Source organism: Elaeis guineensis, chromosome 9 (genome assembly GCF_000442705.2).
Source record: "Elaeis guineensis isolate ETL-2024a chromosome 9, EG11, whole genome shotgun sequence".
Taxonomy (NCBI): domain Eukaryota; kingdom Viridiplantae; phylum Streptophyta; class Magnoliopsida; order Arecales; family Arecaceae; genus Elaeis; species Elaeis guineensis.
Window position 1 is genome coordinate 96,662,533 of NC_026001.2, and position 6,568 is coordinate 96,669,100.

Here is a 6,568-nt window from a genome sequence, read left to right on the forward strand (position 1 = left end):
TCTTCGAATCATGATGGACTTTTTATGATACATCATGTGCAACAGGGTAGAGTGTATATGTTAAAAGATATCAATGGAAAAATACATGATAGATCTATTAATAAAAAATACTTAAAAAGATATTATCTTATGATTTGGAAAATAAAGGAGATGATGGATTAATGAAACAAAATTTGGTTTAACAGCCGATAAGTAGCATATCTTATAAATAAGTTGGCTGAAGGATCAATTAGTTATATAAACGAAAAAAAATTACATACTTCTCAAGGTGAATTGAAGGTGTTCTCATTGTTCCTGCATTTCTACACCTAAAGTCTCCATATCCTCCATTTGTTCTTGCGGCTCAAGAAAGAGGGTAGAGAATCAACTCAAGAGATCTATACAAATGGTCATACTTTGTACATCACTCTTGCAAAGGTAGGATCTCTGCTTTAACCTGAGAGACCTTGTTCTTTAATAGTTCAATCATCAATCTTTCATTCACCAATATTTGAGTTGTCCATCATTCAAAATCACCAATAGCTGGTTTAAATTTTTCATCAAGAAGAGACTTCTTTTCTTCTAATTCAGCCTTCTCAGAGAGTATAGCATCAATCTCTTTTGATAGAGGTTGAAGTGACTAACTTTAGTCGGATAAACTTACCAATTTCTTCTTCAATTTTGATAGATTGATAGCAAAGGGAGTGATCCCAAAGTCTAAGTAATATATCTAAAGCCCCTAAAACTTCGAACAAAATCATTGAAATAATGATATTGTCCAATAAAAGTTCGACCAATTTGCATAAGATCCAACAAAGATTTAGTACTTCTACCAAAATTTTTGAAAATAAGCATACAACCAGATTTATAAGATTCGGAGAGGCTCACCACAACTAGTGAACCCCACACAAAATTATTTGAGCCCTTGAAATAGAGAACCCAAAAGGAGAGAAGTAAAACAAATCGGCCAATCTTCCACCAATGCCTAAGATGAGCCTTCACCATTTTTACTAATTTACAATAAATAAGGGATTTGCAGACCCAAACAAGGTAGAAGGCATCAAGTTCTTGATGGATAATGAGGTCCTTATGGTGGCCATGAGTATCAATATAGATGATATAGCTGGCTGTTTTACCCAAATAGAGGCCAAAGTCATCGACGTGAATAAAAATCTCAGATATAGCTGCAGAGTTGTTACCTAAAGGTTATCGATCTAAAAAATACCTAAGTCAAGTAAGGTTGGAGTTGACATGCCATCATTAAAATGAAAAATATTGATTGAAGAAGATCAAAAATACAAAGCATCCCATAATAAAGGATGATTCTCAATTGTTGGAAAAGTTGAAAATTTCATGATATTATAAAATCCATTCTTTTCCCAACTAAAATCTTTTAGGGATGAAATACATTGGACCCAATGGTCCGATGAGGATGAGATAGTGGACCAAGTTTATAAAAGTTAGTATCCTCCCAAACAATGGTCCTAAAGTTGGACCACTGATATAGAAAGATTTTCTCAAAATAAAGCAGAAAAATCGAGAAAAAAATGGAGAATTGTTAAGCATGAAGATGGGTCCCAAGATAACCAAATTAAAAGATTCAAGATTCAAAAATGAACTCTTGAAGATTTACAAAAGCAAAAACCCTAGAAATTTTTAATTCCTTCATGCAGTTTTCAAACTATTCGGTTGGAGACAGAGTGGAAGATTTCACGATGACAAGAGCTTGGGAGTAATGGAGATCAAGGATTTTGTAAGAAGGCCAAAGCATAAGAAGATTGGAGCAAGTGATCAAGCTTAAGAGGACAAAAGCAAGATTTAGCTAGATATGACGTATCACGTAAGGTCCATTTCGAAAGAAATACTCAAAGAGGATATGATACGTAGCATAAAATTTCAAGATCCATGGAGATATAATAGAGAATTTAATGTTTCTCACATGGTACTGAGATGAGGTAATTAAGATGAGTCTTATCTCTCTTCAAATCAAGCCATTGGTAACATGTTTCCAAACTTATTACAACTATGTTAGAGATGTATTATCTATTACATCTTGTCACCCTCCCAACGGTCAGATAACAAGATGTGAGGGGCATTGTTTCAACCATATATTTGCAAGCTAGGCCCATAGGTCGGCCAAGTTCAAAATATGTGAGAAATGTGCCAACTTCATTATCTAAAGTATCGATTAAGATCATTCAAAAGCGGTTAGATGGTTATAAGTGAGTGAGAAAGTAGGTGTCACCATGGCTTTAATAATATTTAAAAACTAACGTGATGAAAAAGAAAGAGGGAATCAGATCTCAATGAAATCACTATTTTATTATTTTTTTATCTTTTGTATTAGCTTTATGATAAATAAATTTGTAGAAGTAGATGATACATCAGTTAATCCAAAAATTCTTGAAGTTTGAAAGCACCTCGAATCCAATCTTATCCACTTTGAGTTTACAGTCCTATACCAATAGCACACCGTGCATATTCTATCCGTGCCGTCAAATTGCTTGATTTTTCTTATCTTGGGTTAGAAAATTGAAAAAATAAGTTCTAACAATGATTTTCAAGAGCAGCTGCTCGATGACGGATATGATTGATACAACTGTTAAATCAGGAGCACAAGCAATTCAAGACCGAGTCAATTTATTATCGGATTGACTTGGTCTAGAAAGATGATATGGTGACGAACTTGGACATATGCCAACCCTTCGACCATAGATACAAATGTCAATATGGTCAGGCTAATTTATAGTTGGATCTAGATATTGAACCCTGATGTAAATAGGTTTGGATTAGCACGAGAATATTTGTGTGAATAAGAGGAATTGGTGGCATTGGCACCAGGACCGGTCCTGATATTTTTTAGACTCAGGGCTAAATGAAAAAATAAGATCCTCTCTATTAAAAATTAACATACTTTAAATATTAATTATTATTAAAAAATTAATCTACGTGCAATAATTTTCTATAGATATATTCGTTAAACAGTGTATAAAATTCATCATTAATCTATTTAATTATTTTTTTTATTATAATATTATAAAAAATTATTTTTGTATTCTATTGAAACATCAATACAAGATCTAGGTCTGATGTTTGGGATGGTCGTCCAGTTTAACCTATCTCAAGATCGGTCTTGATTGGCACCGCATTGGATTGGGCTATACCCTATACTGCAGGCTGTCCATTAGCTTTCTCACATAGATTGTGTATGGGATCAGTCGGATTTGCTTCCACGGATGTGTGCAGTCACCAACGTCAGCAGCGGGCCCCACGGGTCCCGATACCGTCTAATTATTAATTTCTCGTACCGGTACCACCCCACTCGGTGCCACGTGGCGGCTCTCAGACCTCACCGTCCACGCCATTCTTACGAGGATGCGTACAGATAATATCGCGACGCCCGCAATCGACAACAAACGGCCTCCCATCCATAGAATGCCCCTCATCTCCTGCCACGTGGCACCCACGTTGTTCTCATCGCCTTGCTATTAAAATAATTTAAAAGAAAAAAAAAAAAAAGGAAAATATGGAGCGATTTCATCCTGCATCCACGTCCACCTGATCGTTTCTCCGACGGATGAGCTTGTTGTTGGGTCCCACAAGAGGCACCAGCTTGGACATGTATAGCCCTCCACGTCAGATGGGCGCAAAATTCGATGGAGAGGATAAAAGAGTCTATGGGCAGTGAAAAAACAAACAGCCTTCTCTTTCTTTCTCCGTCATATTTGAAGGCAAAGGGCATTGACCCAAGTAAACGTTCTGGAAGTTGTGTGGCTTTAAGGCATGGAATAGCGAGGATAGGGACAGAGGACCAGGGACCACCATACCAACGCCAAGCCAAGCCAAGCCAAGCCAGCGTCGACTCACTGACAAATCCCATCATGTTCCATCAACAAGAAAACAACTCCCATCATGATCCCTTTTGTGGCGAGGTGGACATGTCAGACCTCCTCCCCCGCATTGCACGCTAGCCTTTTTATAACCACATGTTACACGTAGATCCGAGCAGGTTTAATAATTTGAGGTTGGAACCGTTGAGGCATCTACCAAGAGAGTCATTTGGGTATATTTAGATGGCAGTTAAATTATAAAAAATATTTTTTTTAATTAAAATATAATTTTATTTATATTTTTATATTTTAAAAAATATTAAATTAATTATTTTATTATTAATATATTTCAATATGATTCAAATTATTCACCTATTAGTTAGCAAATGGAGTTTATTTGTAATAGATGAAAATGCCCTCGTATAAGAGCAAGATGAGGAGGATAAAGAGATGATGATGAAGGAAAGAACGAAGGAATCGCAAAAGAAGAGCAAAAATAGAGGGAGTCATCATGGATGGAGAGACTGGAGTCGCAGAAGTTGGTATGGAGGGGGACGGTTGCATTGAAGGTCTCATAGACGAGATTGGAGGAGGATAAGGGGCAAGAAGAAGGAGAGAAGGGGTTGTCGATGATAAAGGGATAGAGATGGAGTAAGCCAATGTGGAGGAGGATGGAGTCACAGAGGTTCGTATTGAGGAGGACGGTGGTATCGAAAGTCTTTTTGATGAGATTGAAGGAGGAGGAGATCCGCATATACAGTTATTTATTTTAAAATTTTTTGAATGTAATATCTTCAATATATACATTTTCTTCTCCCCTCTCCATTCTATGAAAAGAATCTAAGCAGAATTTCTATAGATTTTTTTTTCTATATATATAGTCCATTTTAGTAAGAGATATAAGGAGAAGGACCTATTATTGCTGGGGAAAGAGCGGCAATAATCAAAAAACAATAGAACAACCAAAATAAAATTATAGAATCCAAAAATAGATATTAGTCGGTACATAACGATTCTCAAGCGAAAACATCAAATATAAAGAAATAAATAAATATAAGAGAAAAGAATTAGTTCCTTTAAATGAGCCTCGCAATTTCATCTCATAGACACTACTCCTTCATACTGAACTTTAAAAGAATTTCTATCTAACTTTAAAAATTTTGCAGAGGTGTATTTAATGATACCCCTAGAGTTGATGAATTTATAACAGGAAGCTTTGGTGAATGTGGTTTTTCTATCTAACTTCCAGCAAACTTGATCACTATCTTGATTTAGAGTAACACAATTAAGAAGTAAGATTAGTTTGTTATATTCATCAAGGATATTTGATTATTGTTTTCTATTTCTCATTATTTTATTATACTTCACCTTATAAAACATACAAAATTAACCCAGAGAACATAATTGTCTCAAACAATTCATAACTCTCATAATACAATTAAAGAAATGGTAGAATAGTATTACATAAAACATCGAATCTTATAAGCAAAATACCTATTTATTATCAATTAGAAATGTAAATCAGATTAAAGGATGAATAGAGAATCGAGAATCAAGAAAAGATGCAAAAGAAAAGAAAGATATTTTATGTTTATGAAATAAACATCTTATGCAAAAGAACATTATCCTCAACGTAAACTTCTTATGCAAAAGAACATCATCCTTTTCCTTCCAAAGCAGAAATTTCTCCAATAGATTTGGGGCAGGATTGGAGGTGTGTGTTTTCTTCAATCCATCATCTCTTTTGCTTCCTTCCGAGAAGATAAAAAAATAAAAGAACTTGATTGAGATGCCTCCATAGAGAGGGTCCTCCATGATCTCATTCTCCCTCTGCACCCTTCTTTTTCCTCTCTATTTGAGTTGAGGTTTCTTCTTCTCTCCCCCACTTAATTTGAGGTTTCTTCTTTTCCTCCCTATTTGATTTAAGATTTATTTGGTATTAAGGATAGTTTAAATATTTTATAAAATGATAGTACCATATGATGGTCATATGATAATATTTCATTAATGAAAATAGATTGTTGGATCATATTAAAACATATCGATAACTAAAAAGACAAGTTTGATATTTTTTAAAATACAGGGGGTATAAATGAAATCATGCTAAAATTGAAGGTATTTCTATATTCTTTTCTAAGATTGATGAGTGTGAATGTTTTAGCAATTGATGGATTTAGTTAGATTTGTATTATCAGCACATTTGATTCATGGAAAATAATTTTTTCTCTACTAGAACATTTGTTAGAAGATGATGTTTGGATATATAATGTTTGAAAAGTGGTTTTTGTATATCTGGTTGATCATAAGAAAATAACACATTACATTTTAATTTATATTTAGTTGAGCATCTATTTTCAAAAAAAAATTATACAAAATATCTGTTATGTCCTTAAGAAAGGAAAAGGCTTTATCCATTCTATCTCAAAGCTTAAGGATTTTTTTTAAAAAAAAAAAAAAGTTATCCCAATTTTTAATACATGGGAAGCTTGCTTTCTCATTTTCTGCATGAATTTTTCTTTTCTACTAAATGCAGAAATATTATTCTCATAAGAAATCTTATTTTCCATTTCTCTTCTCTACAAACTTTAACCAAATGTAAGGTATTTCTTTATTTATTCGTTGGGCATTATTTTAGCTTCATTCTGGTTTTTTGCTGTTGGAACTTGGCCTAGGGCTGGCCTCCAAGACCCAAGCCGGCCTCAGCCGATGTCTTTGAAGTAGCATTGGGACTGAAGGATGCTATCGTCTTGTTGCATGTC